The sequence below is a fragment of the Globicephala melas genome, chromosome 10 (assembly GCF_963455315.2).
Source record: "Globicephala melas chromosome 10, mGloMel1.2, whole genome shotgun sequence".
Lineage (NCBI taxonomy): Eukaryota > Metazoa > Chordata > Mammalia > Artiodactyla > Delphinidae > Globicephala > Globicephala melas.
This window is the reverse complement of record NC_083323.1, coordinates 69,183,738-69,203,079: the sequence shown is the minus strand read 5'-3', so window position 1 is coordinate 69,203,079 and position 19,342 is coordinate 69,183,738. Positions and strand designations below refer to the sequence as shown.

General features: G+C 41.7%; 1 protein-coding gene across 6 annotated transcripts in view; it reads right to left on the bottom strand.

Moving 5' to 3' along the window:
- The window catches only part of PRICKLE1 (prickle planar cell polarity protein 1), a 107,182-nt gene extending 89,881 nt beyond the window's left edge, over positions 1-17,301 (bottom strand). For 3 of the 6 annotated variants that reach the window (XM_060306055.2, XM_060306051.2, XM_060306056.2), the window contains exons 1-2: positions 17,081-17,301; positions 12,212-12,334 (exon numbers count right to left, since the gene is read on the bottom strand). The gene's annotated coding sequence lies outside the window, so the exon portion shown is untranslated. Of the gene's footprint in view, positions 1-12,211; positions 12,335-16,149; positions 16,325-17,080 lie in introns of those variants that run through there. The other 3 variants (XM_030835358.3, XM_060306058.2, XM_060306052.2) reach the window with 2 other exon arrangements.
- Between the last annotated feature and the right edge of the window lie 2,041 nt (positions 17,302-19,342).

The window sequence follows — 19,342 nt, the reverse complement described above, 5'->3', positions numbered from 1 at the left end:
CCACTGAAAAATGTAGCCTATTTGAACTGTGAAAGTAAGTATAAATGTCATGGATAGGTCATTTTTGCACATGTTAATATTAGAAAAGAAAAAAAACAAATATTTTGGGTTTCTCCATATTATAGACTTGGTATGAGTTTCAGAGTCAACAAAAAAGACCAGTAAAAGGGATTTTATGAAGAAGTTATTTCCTCCTCCAAGAGAATTCAAAAAGAAGCTAATAGGAAAAAGAAAATATCCCTGTAGCTTATATTATATGTTGATCAAAACCAAAATCCCTGAAACCAGCCTAGGGGAGGGTAAAACCAACTAGCACAAACCCAGTCTGTAGTTAAAGCCAGTGGTGAGAAGCAGACGAACTCCGGGCTCCCAAGCCTTTGGTTTGGAAACAAGCAGGGATTCTGTGGCTTTTCAAATCCAGCTCCTGGGATGGAAGCTTGCACTTGTTTTTATGGTACAAGATGATGATCCCCCAGCAGGACTCGGGTGACCTGGGTCTTCAGGTCCTGATGTGCCAACAGCCTCGTGAAAGTCACTTTCATTCATTGAGCATCAGAGGGCTCATTTACTAATGCAGGCCAAGCATCCTTCCTCTTGCGTGAGTGCATTCCCCAGCCCAGCCCACCACATCGTGGCGTCCTGAAGGATGGAGCGGGTGGGTCACATCTTTGGATCTTCCTTTCCTTTTGCTTCTACTCATCACCCCCTTTCTTGTGTTGTACAGGAATATGTCTATGTTTCTTCAATAAATATTTGTTGAATGAATAAAATGAATGAATGAGAGATAAATTTTAAGTGTGAACAATTCGGGTAGATTTCATATTACAATTAACCTTCAAAGATATATAAGCATTTGCAAATGAAAACTATCTATATTCCAGATTATCTTCATCTATACTTTAGAACATTTAAACAAGGAAATATTTATGGGTTTTTCCCCTGCCAAGAAACATGTAAAAGATATCACTAATACTTAATTTCCTTATTTAAAAAGTAACACACCTACAGCATAAACTATGGAAAAAATGAAAAAGGGACACAAAGTCATATCCATTCCTAATCTACCCACCAAGAAATAAACCATTACTAACATTCTGCTGATACAAAAACTTCATGGAGAGTCAGTAGGCCATCCACACAGGGCATCAAACCCAAAGCACCTGGGGACCCATAGGTCCAGGAGAAGGTCCTCAGTTTCTTGTATGTTTTTAAAAGACTTTTCATCAGTTAATCCAGGGAGTTCCTCGAGCACTGCAGGACTGTTTTTTCCTAAAGAAATTTAGTGGCTTCTGATCGCTAATTAGACTGTACTCAGTTACACTGAGAAATGTAATGGCCAAATAAATAAGAATATTCCACAAAGGAGTCAGCTTGAGAAATGAAAATAATAATGAGGGCTACTTTAAAATTCTGGAGCAAAATAACCGAATTACCTTAACAGGCATTCTCTTCAAGCCAGGACCACTAAAACATGTGCATGTCAACTAGACCAAAAGCCAAGGATGGGCCCATGCAGGCACCTCTCCCTTGGGTTACATTAGAATCAGGCTCACAAGCTCCCATCCATTTTTCTCTTTATGGATGGACTCTATTTGGCCAACCTGCAATCCGGATTTACCATCAGTTCTCCTTCCTCTTAAATTGCTGACTTATACGAATAGGTGACTTGACAAACATTGTTCCCAAAGATCGGGAGACTGAAGTATTTTTTTTTTTTTTTTTTTTTTTGCGGTACGCGGGCCTCTCACTGTCGTGGCCTCTCCCGTTGCAGAGCACAGGCTCCAGACGCGCAGGCTCAGTGGCCATGGCTCACGGGCCTAGCCGCTCCATGGCATGTGGGATCTTCCCGGACCGGGGCACGAACCCGTGTCCCCTGCATCGGCAGGCGGACTCTCAACCACTGCGCCACCAGGGAAGCCCTAGACTGAAGTATTTTATCCTAAGAATAAATTTTTGTATACATTTCTTCTATCTGTGGCTTTCAAACTGTGTGCTAGGAACCAAGACCCTCACCTGGCTGAGGAGGAGACAAGGGCACTGAAAGGGCAGGGCTATAAACGGGAACTTTGAGTTGCCAGGTAACATACAGGGTGCACGGTTAAGTCTGAATTTCAGACAAACCATCAATCATTTTTTTAGGGACATGCAATATTTGAGACACACTTATACTAAATATTCTTAATTGTTTACCTGAAATTCAAATCAACTGGGCATCTTGTGTGGTTTTCTTATCTTGACAAACCTGGCAGCCCTATCACTAACTCCCTTTCTCCCTCCCAACAAAAGCAGTTTCTACTTGACGTGCTGGAGTTCCAGATTATCTTGTGTTTGAGAAAAGTGTTCAGCTATCCAAAAAAAGTTTGTAAACCACTTTGCTAGACGAATCTGGGCAACACTCTGAACTCCACTGTCTGCGGACTTCTCATGAATAAAGCAGAGTGCATCTGGTTGTTGTGAAAATTAATTAAAGCTTGTAAAGCCCTTTGCGATTGGCATGTTCACCCACATATGCTACAAAATATTTATCACACGCCAGACTGCCTGAAAACATACTGATTGCTCAGTGAACAATCAGATGGCAGAAATTCTGGAAGATGTTAAATCACAATTTTAATCTCACTACACTGAAGAACCACATATTGAAACACAGCAGGCCTTCCAGCCTAAGAAGTGAACTTACCTTTGAAAAACAAACGTAACGTAATTTGCTTTTAAAAAGTACGGTATTCTAAATTATACTGTTATGGATTTTTTTCAGCTGAATCATAGTTTTTGAAACAGGAGATCAAGAAATAACAATCAGGAAATGAAGAAAATAGTTCATCTCCTACAAGTCTACTGTCTGCTGTTTCTGCTTGCTAAGGTTTTTTAGACTAAGAAAAAGTTTTTATGAAAACAAAACAGAGATACGAACACAATAAAACACATCTGGTGGCCACTTGGTGACATTTAGGCTCTTTTTTGTCCCAACCATTAGCTTTCATGGAAAGCACTTACAGTACTAAAGCAGATGTCATAAAAGTGCAACACATTATATAATGTTGTCTAAACACTTGAGTCTGAAATTGAAACCTGGCAGTGAAACTGAAGAGTAAATAAATTTAGATTGTACCAACATAACAATGAAAAGACACAAGGGTAAATAAATACCTGGTGGGTTGGCCAGGTTAATGCAACATTTAAGGAGAAGAGAGAGCCCTTATTCAGAAGCTTAAAGTCAATTACAGAGAAGAAAGACAGGGTCACAATTAAAGTTGTCAAAACTCATCTCTTACTTCTGATTGAAACTGAAGTTTTATAAAGGTGACAATAAGTCCATGACTAAGAGCATAATTAGTCTTAGAGCCAGATAGAAAGATCTGCAATTCACTGAGCATCATGCTTGTCTCATGTTTCCTGCCTTTGCACACACTTTGCCTTCTCCCCAACCTGAGTCATTGTCCAATTCTAATGGCTTGGTCAACTCCTATTCAGTCGTCAAGACCCATCTCAACCATATCCTCCTCTCTGGAGCCTTCCTTAACATTTCACACAGAACAAATGACTTCCACTTTTGGCTTTGTGCCACTACTATATCTAGTACATTTCTATTCCTGCCTCTACCACAGTATTTCACAAGTGCTTAAATGCCTTCCTTCCCTACAAAATGGTGAGCTTTTTAAAGACAGGAACCATTCTTATTTGATGTTTGTATTCCCAGAGCCTAGCACAGTGCCTGGCAAACCATAGGACTCAATGAGGGTGTGCTGAAGTGAAAATGGTGCCCCCAACCTGAAATAAAAATGGGAAGCTTAACATTAAATGGTTAACATGTGTTTGTAAGTGCAATTTCTTCTTACCTTTCAGAGGAGAGAAAAGGCGGTAGAGAATATGCAAAATAGTTACCATCACTTTGAAGTGAATAAACGGTCAGGAAATGAGGCAGAAGATGAAAGGTTCTGTATACCCATTTAAGGAGCTAGAACAACAGAAACTACTGTGAGCTGTCCCTAAAACATCTCTGCAAAAGTATGCCAACTGTAACCTGGAGGGCTGGCCTCCAGACCAAGGAGCAGATGCGACTTTATTTCTATTCCTCCCTCTAACCTTCTGCTGAGAAGGCCCACAAAGGTGTCATTAAGAGATGGAATGCCTTCTTGCAGCACTTTCACACACTCGTTACCATCTGATAGCGTTTGATCTCTGAGTCATGGCTGAAGCGACCCAGATTCAAACTGGTGATTATTAATGTCACATTTCTAGAGTACTTCCTATTGGAACAGCACTTATAGTCACTTGCAAATCTGCTGGGATCGGGGCCACGGCTCATTGAGTTGTTCATCTGAGCAACTCACGAACTCCATCTTCAGAGATATAAGTAGTACCCTACTTCCCAGTGGGCGGCTGTAACTTCAGGCTCAGCCTAATTAGAATGTGAATAAGATCCAAGGGCCTGAGAATCTGCGTAAAAGTTAGTGATTTAATTAATCACAAAAATGATTTTTGCTACAAAAATGGAACAGCCAGGCCAGTAGGTATGGTGACACAGGCCAGCATGTATTATTTAAGATTAATACAGAAAGAGTTTCACCACTGACTGCATATTTATACCAGCTTTTATTGGGAGGGTGGGGGGAGATAAGAATATTATTATGGTTTAAAAAATATTAAGAATGCAACTAAAATGGATGCTGGGCTACTTTTATTTTCCAGCAAACCCTCTCTAAATCTCCCCCAATTAATTCCAATTTGGTCAATGGACACACACATTTTAAACAAAATTATAATCACTATTGATTACATAAGTAAGTGAACATACTACTTTGAGTCTTACTTTATAAATTTTCCATATTTCCCATGTATAAACACAGTACTCACGTTTGTAGCTTTTAGTATGAATATAACTATGCCATTGTTGTAACTACATCAGATTCCTAATTTGCTCTGAATATTACTGCATTTTTTTAGCTCCTCATATTAAATTATAATGTAACTTATTAAACCAGACTTTTGGTAAGGGGAAGTGTACATTCTCTTAGGTCTTTAAAACACAGCTACTGTTGAATTTTGAATTGGCCACACTGAATCATGAATAAAGAGACCAGCTTTAAAAGTTGCACCTGGTTAACATGAATAATTTTGAGTAGATTGCTAAATAATTCTAGTCAGGGACTTAGGTAATGATGAAAATTAATAATGAGAACAATATTAGCTCCCGTTTGTTAACTAGTCCCCTAAAGTTTTAGCCTCCAAAGGGAAGTCTAGTATTTTAGAATCAAGGAAATTTTGAGCCTAAAATGTCATCAGGCCTCTCACTTATCATTCGGGAAACTGAGGCACAAAGTGGGTAAGAAGTCCAAAAAATTAAGTGACTTTTCCAAGATTACCTGTAAGTTAGTAGCAGTAGAGGCTATAATTATCTAAAAGCATTTAATATAGAACAAATATAAACACAGCAATGTTTACAAAACAATAAAACTTCATCAAACTACTTTAGATAGATTGTAAGTGCTTGCTTATTTTTCCTCTTTCTTTTGTTTCCTTCTCTAGAAAAATTGAACTACTAATTTATTTAGGAGTCATCAAACCAAGGCTCCTTAGGAAGGTGCATCTTGAACAAACAGGCAGCTTCTCCATCAGTAAATTGGGGATAACCTTGGTTAGACCTCTACACAAAGATGCAGTGAAGGTAAATGAGATGAATCTGAAATTGCTTTGTGTACTTCGGAGGTATTAGCCATATTAGTAATAAAGAACCCCTGAGTTAAAACATGATAATTTCTGGACAAATACATTGGCACAGCTCCTTAACAGGAAAGCTGACTCACCGCCAATTTTGCCCTGGAACCTGAGACATTAAAATAATAATTTCAAGCAACCAGGTTTCCTACTGAGCTGGCTGAAATCACTTAGAGGATTAGCTTTTCACCTCTGGAATTTAAGTTAGGATTTCTTGAGTGAAAGATAGTCCATCATCCTTATTTTAACATAAAAGTCTGTCAGAAGATACTACCTTTTTTTTTTTTTAAGGTTACAGAACAGCATGGGTGCATTATGAAGTGGGAAGTCACATAGCTCACAAATATTTGGTCTTGCTTCTATTAATATGGCATCCATTCGCTATAAGATTACATATCATTGAGCACTTTGTGGTGGAGAGAAGGGAGGAGGGGTATTTGATCAGTTTCTTTTCTCATACACCATAAGATTTCTCTGGCTTTACTCAGATAAGGGAGGAAACAGCTCAGAAACTCCACTGTAGCTGCCCCGCCCCCAGCCAAATACACCAAAAGACTGTTTTGGAGATTTTCTCTCAGATAAGAACAGCAGTCAGGTCTCTGTTTTGTTTTTTTGTTTTTTTTAAGGGTTATTTTATGACATATAGATTTTTCTTTTTTTTTTTTTTTAATTTATTTTTGGCTGCATTGGGTCTTTGTTGCTGCGCGCGGGCTTTCTCTAGTTGCGGCGAGCGGGCAGCTACTCTTCATTGCGGTGCGCGGGCTTCTCATTGCGGTGGCTTCTCTTGTTGCAGAGCACAGGCTCTAGCCACGCGGGCTTCAGTAGTTGTGGCACGTGGGCTCAGCAGTTGTGGCTCGCGGGCTCTAGAGCGCAGGCTCAGTAGTTGTGGCGCACAGGCTTAGTTGCTCCACAACATGCGGGATCTTCCTGGACTGGGGCTCCAACTGTGTCCCCTGCATTGGCAGGCGGATTCTTAACCACTGTGCCACCAGGGAAGTCCTGGTTTCCGTTTTTACTTTATATATAACATTAAAATGGTCCACAAATGCCTACCCTGTAAAATGAGAGTGGCCATTTGCTAACTTTATGATTCTATTATGAGAATGAGAATGTAAGAGTAAAACCCTCTAACTAGCTTATACACATTATTATACATATTATTAGATCAGAGAGGGGTGTTCCAATTCGAAGCTCCCCAAATATTTGCAGTCATTCATTCTGCAGGTATTTATTAAGTAGTGCCCTACTATGTGCCAGGCACTACTCTAAGAATGGGCATAAAGCCATATACAAGACAGCATAGAGATTTCTTCCTGGAACAAACAGCTACAATAAGTAGATATCTGTCCAGGAGTGGTATGTGCTATGGAGAAAAGTGAAGCAGGTTAAGGGGTTTTGGGAGTGCTAACTGGTGGCTGGGAAGGCAGGGGCACTGGTGTTTCATGTAAGGTGATCAGGGAGGGCTTCCCTGATATCAGATGCCTTTTGAGCCGAGACCTGAAGGGATGGAGTGAGCCATCTTCCCACTTGGAAAAACCAACACGTGTGCTTTTATATTAGCTTGAAGTCCAGAACAAACAAGATTAGCTGTGAAATTTCAGGAAAGTGAAACCTACAAATAATAAGGCTTACACCATACTTTGGACCAGCCCTCAATTTCTCTCCAATGATCCTGAAACCCTGTTTAGCGACTACTTAATCTCTTTCCTGACTAAAATGCCTCACAGTAGTATCCCTTCACATAATGACTAAGAGAGAGCTTTCCTGTTGCGTTGTACAAACAACCCAAGCAGATAACTCAGGTGTCAATGTCCACTCTGAGGCCCTGATTAGTTGATTTGGCAGTGGGTGTAGGAAAAAAGAGCTCACGCTAGCTGATTTTGCTACTGGCCATGCCTTCACAGTGAAAAAGTTCAGAGGAAACTGGACAGTTATCCAGGTTTTAGAAAGGTGAATTTTTAAAGTTCTTTTAATTAAAAACAAAACAACACCCTCCCTCCTCTCAAGAACAGCAACATACAATAACAACAAAAAAATCAAGTAAACTAGGTAAGTATCAAATGTCTCCTTTTGTTCCTATTATGCAGACACAGCCAGCAGTTATACTGATTGGTTTAAGTTATTTTTATTTAGTCTATGTTCTACAGTAATGGTAATAATGGATAATGATAGGAAATAACCCAATTTTTCAAAGACTGAAGAGCAGAGAAACAAAATGAGCAACAAACTCTTTTAATCAATTTGCACAAAACTATGCAACCAAGAATCTTCCTACCCTTGATAATAAAACTTTCAGATGCATCATAGTTATGAGAAAAACAGAGTGTGCTTCTCATATTTTATTGAGATTTTCTGATTTATCGTATCCAGAACAATATACAGATGTGTGTACATATACATATATCTGTGTATACACACATGCACTGTGGATATGGACACTTTAAAAGCACTTTATATGTTATGAAATATATGATGTGGAATCATGTCTGTAAAAGGATCCAACACAATTGCTGGCTATAAAAAACAATTATAATTAGCAATCGATTTAAAAAGTTTGACCTCTGTAATTTAAAATATTTTAAAATAAGACTTAAAATTGTAATAAAGTTGTACATTTGTCAGATAAGCTCTGAAACCTTTATAGTGATTTGGTTGGGTTATACTTCTTAAACTGACACACATAGGTCACGGCAGAAAACTGAACAATCATTCATTCAACAAATGCAGGAGCCCAAGAGATAAGGAAACATAAGACACATTATGGTTTTCATAGGATAATCTGTTTTTCATAGTACATTAATTGCACTTTCAAGTAATATGCTTAGTATCTTTTTTGTCAACCTCCAGATACCTTTTCAGGTGATGTAACTCCACATTTAAAGCAATGAGGCCAACTGTTAATCTCGGAAAAACTACAGTCAGTACACTATAGAGTATCCCAAAAGTCTGGAAACATAAGGGAAATAATGTATTTATTATGTTACCTTTCAGATGAACAATTACATCCATTGTTTTAAACTTGGAGGCACTTTACCTGAAAGGTACCTGAAGGCTGACAAAAAACATATTGAGCATATTATTTTACTTTATTTCATTTTTAATTTATCTTTTATTGAGGTAATATTGGCTTATAACATTATATGTTTCATGTGTACAGCATTATATTTATACTTCTGTGTACACTACAGAATGTCGACCATATTATTCTAAAATAACTAACATCACATTTTCAAAGATTCCTGAGTTTTGGGACTCTCTGTTGTTGAGTGTCCACTATGTGCCAGGCACTGTGTTAGGCGTTGGGTATGAAATGGTGAACTAATGTGGTTCCTCCCTTATATCAATTACCATCTATTCACAGGAGCAGAACATAGATCTTCCCAGAACTGAGTTAAAATGATGTCTATATTTTGACAGCAACATTAGGAATGAACGTAGCTGTTAAGAATGAATGAACAAATGAACAAAACAGAAAGGAAGGAAGGAAGGAAAAATGTTCAGTCTAGTAGGATTAGAAACATAAAATTTTAGAACTGGAAGGAAATCTTAGAGATCATCTAATTTAGTGGCTCTTAACCACAGCTGTGTATCAAATTACTTGAAGAGCTTTTTCAACTTAAATGTACAAGACCCCACCCCAAACCTGCTGCCTTAAAAATCTCTGTGTATTTGCATTTTGAAAAAGCTCCATAGGTGTTTACGGTTCAAATCTTTGGTTAACATGCACTGACCTGGCCTAATTCCCTTACTTTATATATGAGGAACTGAGGCCCAGAAAGGCTGAGTGGCTGACTAGAAATCACACAGCTATTATACTACAGTCCAAATTTTCTGATTTTCAGAAAATGATGGTAGAAAAACTGACTTTTTCTGTACTATTATATTGCATCACCACTGTCTGTTCTTGAATCTCTGCTCAAGAAGAAACAGGATAAATGGACAAGTACTTGACCAAAAGTTACTGAACCAAAGTAAAAAAAGCTAGTGTGTACAGGCAACATGAACACATAAAAAACAAAGACCCATCATGTACCACTGTAACCTGGTTGCTCCCTGCTTAAACAGCCAAGTCAAGCCAGTTTAAAACTCTCCCACACAAATATCATTATTCCTATCAGTTTCTCATTTCAGCACTGCACTGAATAATAATTTTGGCTTTTGTGGGTAAGGAGAAGAAGAGAGTGATTTTTTCTGGTTTATTCCTAAAATTCAGAAGGTTAAAAAGAAATATGTTTCCAATACCTCAATATGAAGAAAGCTTGGTCTGCTTTTAACACGTTTGGCAGTACTTGAGGACATGTTTTTGGCTATTAGCCTGACAAGCTGTTTAAGCTTATAGAAGACCCACAAAGGGAACTTATATGATTAAGTTAGTTAAACACAAACATCTTCTCTGTATATTTTATTCCCTCCCTTCACATTCACAAAAACATAAAAGGCTAAAGCATTTCAGAACTAGGTGAGGGGGCAAGTTATTTATCACTTCAGCTCCCTTCCCAAGGCTTGTGTAAATAAGAACTGAAGCAACTCAATGAAATTATTCATATGATCCTTGCAAGGAACAAAAGCTAAGCATCAGAAAGGAGTTCAAAATTCCTAAGAAGCATATGAATTTCCTTACAAGAAACATCTGTGATGCTCTAATGCACTTCAGAGCTAACTTTATCTCTTTCTAAAAATTATGTAACATGCACATACTTCAAGCACTGAACATACTTATTAATTACATAGTCACGGAAAAATTTAAAATGCTGTCTCCTTTTGACACACATTATAACAAGTATTTCAACACTAGAGCACTAAGGAGTCTTCTTACATAAAATCTAACAGTTCCTGAAATTGTTTGGCAGAGATATTTTATTTATTTATTTTTAGGTCTTTTTAAAAATTAGTTATCTATTTTATACATATTAGTGTATATATGTCAATCCCAATCTCCCATTTCATCCCATCACCTCCCTCCCTTCCCCACTTTCCCCCCTTGGCGTCCATACGTTTGTTCTCTACATCTGTGTCTCTATTTCAAGGCAGAGATATTTTAAAGCAAAACAAAATGCCATGCTATCTAGGTCTTTTTCAGATCCTAACGAAGGAACATAGATTATTCAAGCATGTAAATAACAGAGCTGGAAACATCAATTACAGTTAACAAGTTATGAGTTTCTTCAGAAGAATACCATACTATTTACTTATCACTGAGATAAAAGACAAAAAAGAAACAAGTACAAATGCCTCTCGTGAAACTATAACATGGTCTAAATCAGTTTACTATTATTAGATTAAAAGAATGTTGTGTATGAGTGTGTGTGTGCGTGTGTGTGTGTGTGTATCCAGAAGGCTGCACTGCAATGAGGGCAGAGGAGCTGGCCAATATAGAAATGGGTTTTAATAGACTTTCTACTTCAACCATAGTTACTATAGTGGGTTTTGTCACTATAGCAATGGACCTGGGTGGGCTGAGTATCTGGCAGGCTGGGGTGCTCAGCTGGGAAAGCAACATAAATCTCATTCTACCTTGAGTTGAATAAATTTCCTCTGAGAAGGTTTGCTTAATTGAAAGAGTTTTCAAGGAGAAAGGACAAGTCTAAGTGTCGGTTGGTAGGTGCTTCTTACACTAAGGCTAACCTCGCACCCTCTCCTAGCTTTGGTCAAAGCCCCCCACCATCATTCATTAGTGGTGGGACATTGGATGCAGGCAGTAACTTAACCTCCAGGATCTCAAGGATCCCTGGCAGCCTGGGTTAATTTCAGCTGTCTCTACAGGGGCTACATGAAACATGGCATTTACAAATTTGGATTACACAGCACTATTTATTACATGATGGAAGATTTCCAAAAATGCCAGAAGAGATGTTGGCATTTATGCAAGTCAACTACTGTTCAACCCAAAGAAGCACTATATTCTATAGGATGTGTTTGCCAGGATTGAAAGAGTCTATGTGAAAACACCCTAATTGGGACCATCTTAGCACCTCAGCTATTGGATACCCTCTAGCTCTAGGTGTTATGTTTCAAATGGGCCAACCAACCATCCTGGAAACAGAACCCCCCAGTCTTGCAACTAATCCCTTCACTCTAAATCCTGAAAGTGTATATTTTCTTATTTTCAGATTTAATAAGTCAAGTATATCTGGTAGCTATTAAAAGATTTAAGCCACTACTGTTTTAAAAGGTTTCAGTGTTCAGAGATTTCAAGCCCACAGAGTGGGTGATCTGGAAGGTTTGGTTGCTGTAGAATGGTGAAATTATTTCCATGGTTCCCTCCCTGCCCCGCCCCCCACCCTATGCCCACTGTTTTAAGAATATTCTTATTGAACTTTCTCTACCTTTTTAATGTGTCTTTAACGTATGTTCATGGGCTCACAAAAAGAAAAGTAGAAGAAGTTGAACAAAAGACGCTGTACCCAATAATCTTCAGTGACCTAAATTGATAATTATAATGACAGATCCCTAAAGAAGGAGGGGGAAAAATTCGAAAACGTTGGCTACTTACAATATGTGATCAGATAACCTTTCCTTCTTTTCTTCTTTGGGGAAATCCAAACTGCTGTACAATGTTTCTTTACGTTTTCCTTTACTGAACAGTCCTCATGCTTGCACAAAGCCAAGGGCCATCCTAGAAAACCAGGGCCAATACTGTATCACATTAAGTGGTGGCTACCTTATATCAGACTTTTTTTAAAAGGTGACAAAAATGGGGTGGGGGAGAGAAGGTGGTTATAAAAAGCTTCCCAGGAAACCAAATAGCCTTTATTTAAATTAAAAGCAATCACAGCCTGATTCTTGGAACACACTTGGAAATGCTTTTTGGCATGCAGCTGCTACATGCCGCCAATATTGTGTGTAATTGGAAACATTTCAAACAGAATTGTTACCAAAGTCAAAGACCATAATTGTAAGCTGTGGGATCTGCACTGCAGATAAAAGCAGGGCAGCTGAGGGAGAGCACGCTGCACCCAGGGGTCTCCTTAAGGCCACATCTGACTACAATATTTTCACTGTATTATTGACAACTCTTTCTTTCCAGAGGCCCAATGAGACAAGAAGGAAACAGAGAGAAGCGTACACAAAGCAAAAGCTGGTGGGTGCTATAAATCAGCAGTCGGGACAAAACTCTTAGAAAGGAGTACATGACTTCAGTACTTGAACAACTGAAATAACACAGCCCGCACTTTTTTTTTTTTTCTTCTGAAGTGTAATCCACTCGAAATGAAAGGCTTCTCTCCCAAGACTTTAGGACAAATCTACCAGTGAGAAAAAATGCAACTGCAGTCGAACCGGTCCGTTGTTTTTTCGGATCGCTTCAGACGAAGTTATGGACAGGAAGGAAAAAGTTAAGTAAAGGGGAATGACAGTTGCCCGCTAGTTTACAGCTCTAAGTTTTAAAATGTTTACACTGGCTTCTGTCTTGCTGGTATTTTTATTTTTATTTTACATTTAAAATCTCTCTTCATAAGGAAATGAATCTGGAGAGGTCTAATCAGTTCAGGCTGGGCAATCGTTCTTGTTCCAGAGAGGTCCATTCAAAAGTGACCAAAATGCATTTAGAGTTTAGTCTAAACAAGCGCACAAAACAGAGACACAGGAAGAATTACTGCATTCTGTTTGCGAGGTTTGTAGCCGCCCCCCCTGCCACCCCCCGGGGACTGGAAATAGAGCCAGTGGACCACTGGCTCAGGAACGGTTCTTGGAAAAATCGTGTCATTCTGGCACACGGGAGAGGGGTCCGATTATTCTGTCGTGTCTCTGCGCCAGGAGTGTCATGACATCAGCGTGCTCCATCTTGTAAAGCCTGTCTCTTCGCACCATCCCTCCTTCAGGAGAGAGGAGAGTGAGCGAAATGGAGAGTGAGGTGGACCCCCGTGTGCCATTTCGGGCCAGGCCTTTTCCACTGTTCCAGAATGTTCCTCCACCAACACACACTTAGTTAACCTCCGCGACTTCAGTTGTGCACGGCCACAGACAGGAAGGTTGGCTATTGGTTGCTGGCGGCGCTGAGGTGCTAGGCTTGTGTGCATCCAGAGACGGAAGAGTCCAGAAGGGGGGCTGGCTGGGTCCTGGCACTTGGCTCTGGCTCCACGTACCGCCTGAGGTTTCGAGGAACTGCATCAAGGCAGGACTTGGCACCAGGACTACTGTACTTCCCTCTCCCAGCTCGTCTGCTAACACGACCTTCTGAAGACATTAGTGTGTAATACGGTACTGCTTTATTCTGTGACCAGAAGACAAAGCAGGAGTGCTCCCTCAAAACACCAAACAACCAACCAACCAACTAAGAAATATAACTCATTTACTTTCCTAATTCCTCTTTATTGTGAAATAATTGGACCTGCATTTAAGTAATCTGAATATTCTCACATGAATAAGAGTTAAACAATTAACATTATTTTATGTAACCTGGAGGGAAAAAAAAGAGAGAGAGCTATTTTTTTTCCCAAGGGGAAGGAGTATACCCTGGTCTACTGGCATCTTTAACATTTCTATGCACAGATGAGAATCACTTTGATTTTCAAAATTACTTTCCTTCTTTAAAAGGAAAATTTTACTCTTTAGAAACTACTTTAATGGGAAAATTAACAGTAGTTAACTAGAATAATCTTTTCTGAAAATTGTTTCCTGTAATATGGACAACCCAAACTATATCACTAAAATAGTTAATTACTGGAGAATCATTTTAAAAATTCTTGTTCTATCTCACGAGTATTATGAAAAGTCACTCATAATACTCAAGTATTTGTATTTGGTTTTCAAGTAATTATAAACGGTTTTAGAGAAATTATCTTACAGTGTCACTTTTTAAAACTTAGATTTCAGCTTACTTTTTAAAATTCTGACTTAAGAAATTTTAACTTGTCACCTTTTTTCTTTTGTGTCTTTTCACAGTTATCATAGCAGAGGACATTAGGAATAACCAGACTTTTACCCATATCTGACTCTAAACTTAATAGTTTAGCTATTAACCCTATAAGGGTCTTTTTTTTCCTCCAGCTGATATTAGCTTTTATTTGGGTGACCCAAGCTGACTCATTACAACCTCCTTTATTATAGAGAAAAGTGGCGGTTCCATGGACCTTGATTTTAAAAACATGATAAACTTTTAATTAAAGGTTCAGTGGTATTGCTGGCAGAACTGATTGAATCTGTCACTTGAGTAAAATACATCACTTTTCTTTGAAAAACCTGTGAACCAACAGGCTCCCTCAGTGATAAATCACCAATTAGTACCAAATTAAGGATTGAAAATTAATTTACAAAATCTATTCTCTCACGTCAATATAGCTACCCCTATGTCCCATCCAGTCCTTTAGCCCTCTCTCCCTCCCTCCCACACTGATTCACAAGAAGAAGTCACTATTGTTAGCCATGGTTTATTAAAAGAGAGATTTTCAAGTTCATCAGCAAGTGTGCTAACTTTCAACTGTGGGTAACGTCCATTCATTTCTAGCACCTTTTAGTATTAATATGTAGAACACATGCATTGTTAACCTTTAAATCCTTTGTATAAACATTTCTGGAAGAGCTTGTAAAATATCTCCTTCTGTGTTTCCTGACTCGCCAGTTGATGGCATTTAGGAACCTCCTGGTACCAGCAGGTGCTGTATTTTGTTTTCTTCAGGCTCCAGCTGGGCTACAATGACAGATTCCTGTCCCAGGCCCGGCCCAGCCACCTAGGCTAGGACCACATGGAGGCAAACTGAACCGGGCCCCACCAGACAGCAAGATAAATGGCTGCTGTTTAAGTTTAAAATCCCCTAGTGGGAGTAAATATTGTTCCAAAGAAAAAGGCTTGACAAATATTGCGTCATCCTTCCAGAGCTGTCTTGATTAAAGCAGAATCTTTGGATTAAGTTGGTGCTCAATTCAAAATGTATCTATCTTGCTGTCATGGGATTTTTTTTTTCCTTCCTAGAGTCTGAAAACAGACATATTGTTGGGGATGGTGAAACAAGGCTGCCACCTCCCAAGGGGCTAGAGTCCACTCTGATAATAGAAGGCGGCTGAACATTGACACTTCACTGAGGATAATGGAGACAGCAAAGGCTTAGTGGGAAAAGGCCAGTTGTCACCTAAGTGACAGGCAACAGCTGAGCTCACACATCTGGAGCCAGACCAGGGCAAACACTCAGCAACCCTCACCCATCTACACCTTGGGTTTGTCTGAAGTAACAGACGGAAGTTCCTTTTACTCCAAAGGCACATTATAAATTAACTGATGGTGAACCGCATCAATTATATAACATCAGCTGCAGACAGTGCCTTCTGAAGTCTGATTAAAATCGGGGGGTAGACAAAACTGTACCGGCATGCACAAATACAATTTCATTACATGTAATCTGTCCTTCATAAAACCCGTCCCCAAAGCCACGTATATATGCATGCTTTTTGTAGCACAAATGCATCTTAACTCCTCGGGAGAGGCAAGATCCTTACATGTTCTTTTCCTTTAGGCAGTTCCCATGCTGTGTTCTTCACCCTGCTCAGGGCCGCAGCTCTGCCTACCATACTCTTCAAAATCAGCAACCAAACGTGTTTGGCTTAAGACTCTGAATCCTCCTCAGGGAAGCTGGAACTCAGGGCAGTGCCAGCCATCCTCCCCCCACCCCCACCTCCTTCTTCAGCCTCCTGAAGACAATCTGTGGACAATTTTCCCGAAGTCCCCCAAATAACATGGCACTGCCAACAGTCACTGGCGATGCCGTCTGTTTTTCTTAGAGGGCAATGAAAATTTAACAGCTTTCTGCTGCATCCTGAGTCCCGGTCCTGCTAATTATTAACATGCCCAGTTTCTCCAACTTTTTCTGCCTAAAGGGAAGAAGACGCTCCCACTCTTTCCCATATACGTGCAAAATCCAGAAAACACCACTGCTGGGGCGGGAGCGGGGGCGGGGGCGGGAGGGGGGAGCTGATGCACCTCAGCCAAAAAGCAATCGGCCCTTTCCCCAGAGCGTTAGGGGAGAATAGGCACCCTGCCTCCGGACGCCAGTAGGTGACAGGCGATCCTAAGAGGTGGACACAGACCAATGCACCCCGGCCTCCCCGCGCCCCGCATCGCCCCAACTCTGGGGCTACTGAACGGGTTTCCACGCAGGAGAGAATCAAGGGAAGAGTTGGTTGTGATGCCGCAAGCGGGAGCCGTGCGGGCAGCCTCTCTGAAGCCCTCTTGGTGCTGCAGCCCCAGTATCTGCTTTCACTGTCTACCAAGCTCAACAAACCGGTTATGCCCATCTCCCCCATTTTCTGCGACACCGACCCAGTCTGGGTGTCACAGACCCCCCGCAGTGACGCGGACAGTGCCGGGCCCTTCCCCGCGGCGCTCGCCCCTCACCGCCGCACCCGCAGCCCCTCTGCGGAGCCCACTCACCCCGGCGAGGGAGCGGGACTCGTCTGGACTGTCGTCGGTGCCGCGGCGGGTCTGCGGAGCTGAGGTCCGCGGCGTCAGCGGCGGGCGAGGGTGGGCAGCACGCGAACCATCCGAAGCCCGGGACGTGGCCGTGCCGGCCGCGGTGCCCCTCGCGGAGGTCAGCGCAGGCTGTGCGAGGCGGGCACGCTCCGGGGCGCGCTGTCGGGCGCGGCGGCCGCGGGAGGCGGCGCTCTCTGGGCTGCAGGCGGAGTGCGCCCTGCTCCGCAGCCCGCGCCGCGCTGCAGCGCACCCCGCCCTCGGCAGCCTGCCCGGCGCTAGCGAAAACGCGGAGCGCGGACGACGCCGCGGGATCAGGGCTGTTCGCGCGCCCACGCGCCCCTGGCTCCGCCTGGAAAGGCCGGGTAGGCGCCCGGCTCCGGCGGCGGGGCGGGCAGGACCGGCTCTGCGCAGCGGGAGGGCTGAGCTGGGCGCGGGGGGACGGGCTGGATGAAGTTCGCCTGGGCGCAACCCAGGTTCTCAAGTGCAGTTGGGTGGTCTCCTCTGCCTCGCCCCCGATCTTACGCCTTTTTTTTTTTAACCAACCATTCTGATGGATTGAAAAACAGGAAGGGTGAAGTGGGGGAAAAGACAGACTCAATTTCCTCTGATCAAACGGTTTGGGGGTTGCCTATTTGGGTTTCTTCTCCTTCGGCGTGGAGGGGGGGTAGTTAATTAAACTCTTACTTAGATTCCTTCCGGCGCGCCTCGCCTCACTGGGGACCCGCTTGGACTCGATCCTATCTCGTGTAATCCCACAGGCTGGGCTGTCTCCGCCTCGGAGCACGAAGCCAAAGATTCAGCCTCTAGTCTGTTCCCTTCCCTCCCCGACGATCCTGGTCATCTCAAAAAAAAAAAAATCTCTAAGTTTGGGAAGTGCACGTGAGAACCTCAGCCCATCACAATGTCCCCAACCTGACCCAAGTTAGCGTGGCGAACTTAAAGCCGTGTTCAAAGTGTTAATTTGATCACGATGATCATTTTTCATTGGCCAAGCTACTCTCCATGTTTTCATTCTGCCCAGTTCCCAGGGCTGGGCTCTCAGGCGCTTTTGCTCAGGAGGAACTTGGACTTAGCCTGTTTGAAAGTTCTGCCCTGACGTCTGGGTTACCTTAGAACCTTAAAACCCTTCACTCGTTCCAGTTCCAGATCAGTGGAGTCTCACACCGTGGGAGTACTGTTTCCCCCGTTGCAGAGGGTGAATCCGACAGCAGCTGCTGAGCCCAACTTGACAGGTGTCTCTGCAAAGCTGGAGCTCCGTTGACCTCTCAATCCCTTCTACAGCCCTCTAAGACACTGTAACATCTTCCAGAAAGATGAGGATGTGTGTATGTGTGTGTGGGGGGGGGGTGGGGGGAGTGTTGATCAATGTATTTTTTTTATTCCTTTAAGAAAAATCAGAACAGCCAATTTCTGGACTTTTCAGAGCACCAAATCTCCTTGATTTTCATTGGGAGTAAAACAAGGGAATACAAAACAAATTCGGAGCCTATGAAAAAGAGGATGTAGAGCAATAACATCTAAAGGCAGAAGGAAGGAGAAAAGGTACAAATCTAGGAAAATGTTTGACCACAGCCCTGTGCTCTGTGATTCCAAGTCAGATTCAGATCTCCCTACACTGTCGAAACCCCTCTAGATTCACGACTGAGTTTCTAAACCTCTGAGCATAGATCCCTCAGGAAACAAGGCTGTTGCTTTTGAAATAACTCCACTTGTTCCTGGTGTTTGTAACTAATGGGAATCTAGGGAAAAACAATCTGGACTGTCTTGCTCCTCTGCATTTTATTGGAGTTGGCCTTTTAAGTTGTGTCTGTTTATCTTGCCAGGGTTACAAATGCTTCTATTAAGCTGTAAACTTTTATCTTCTACCTGAACTCCAGAAATGCCAGGAAGACTGACAAAATGATTTATTCCACCCATGAAGATCATGAAAATTAGTACTTATAAGGACAAAGAGTCCGCTCTCCTATTAGCATCTGTGGGTGCCTATCTGTCTATTGTCTCAATGGAGACCTTCAAATGAAAGCAGTTTCCCAACACACTGAATGACGCAGTGGAATAGAATCAATGGAGGATGGAGTGGACGACAGCATCATTGAACTCCTGCAGCTGTGTCTTTATGAGAAAGTCCTCTCTGATGGACCAGTAGACACTTGTAGCAGGCAGAGCTGAGTATGGAGAAGCTCAAGAGGAGGATATTTGTGGAAACTGCACTTGGCTCTCCCT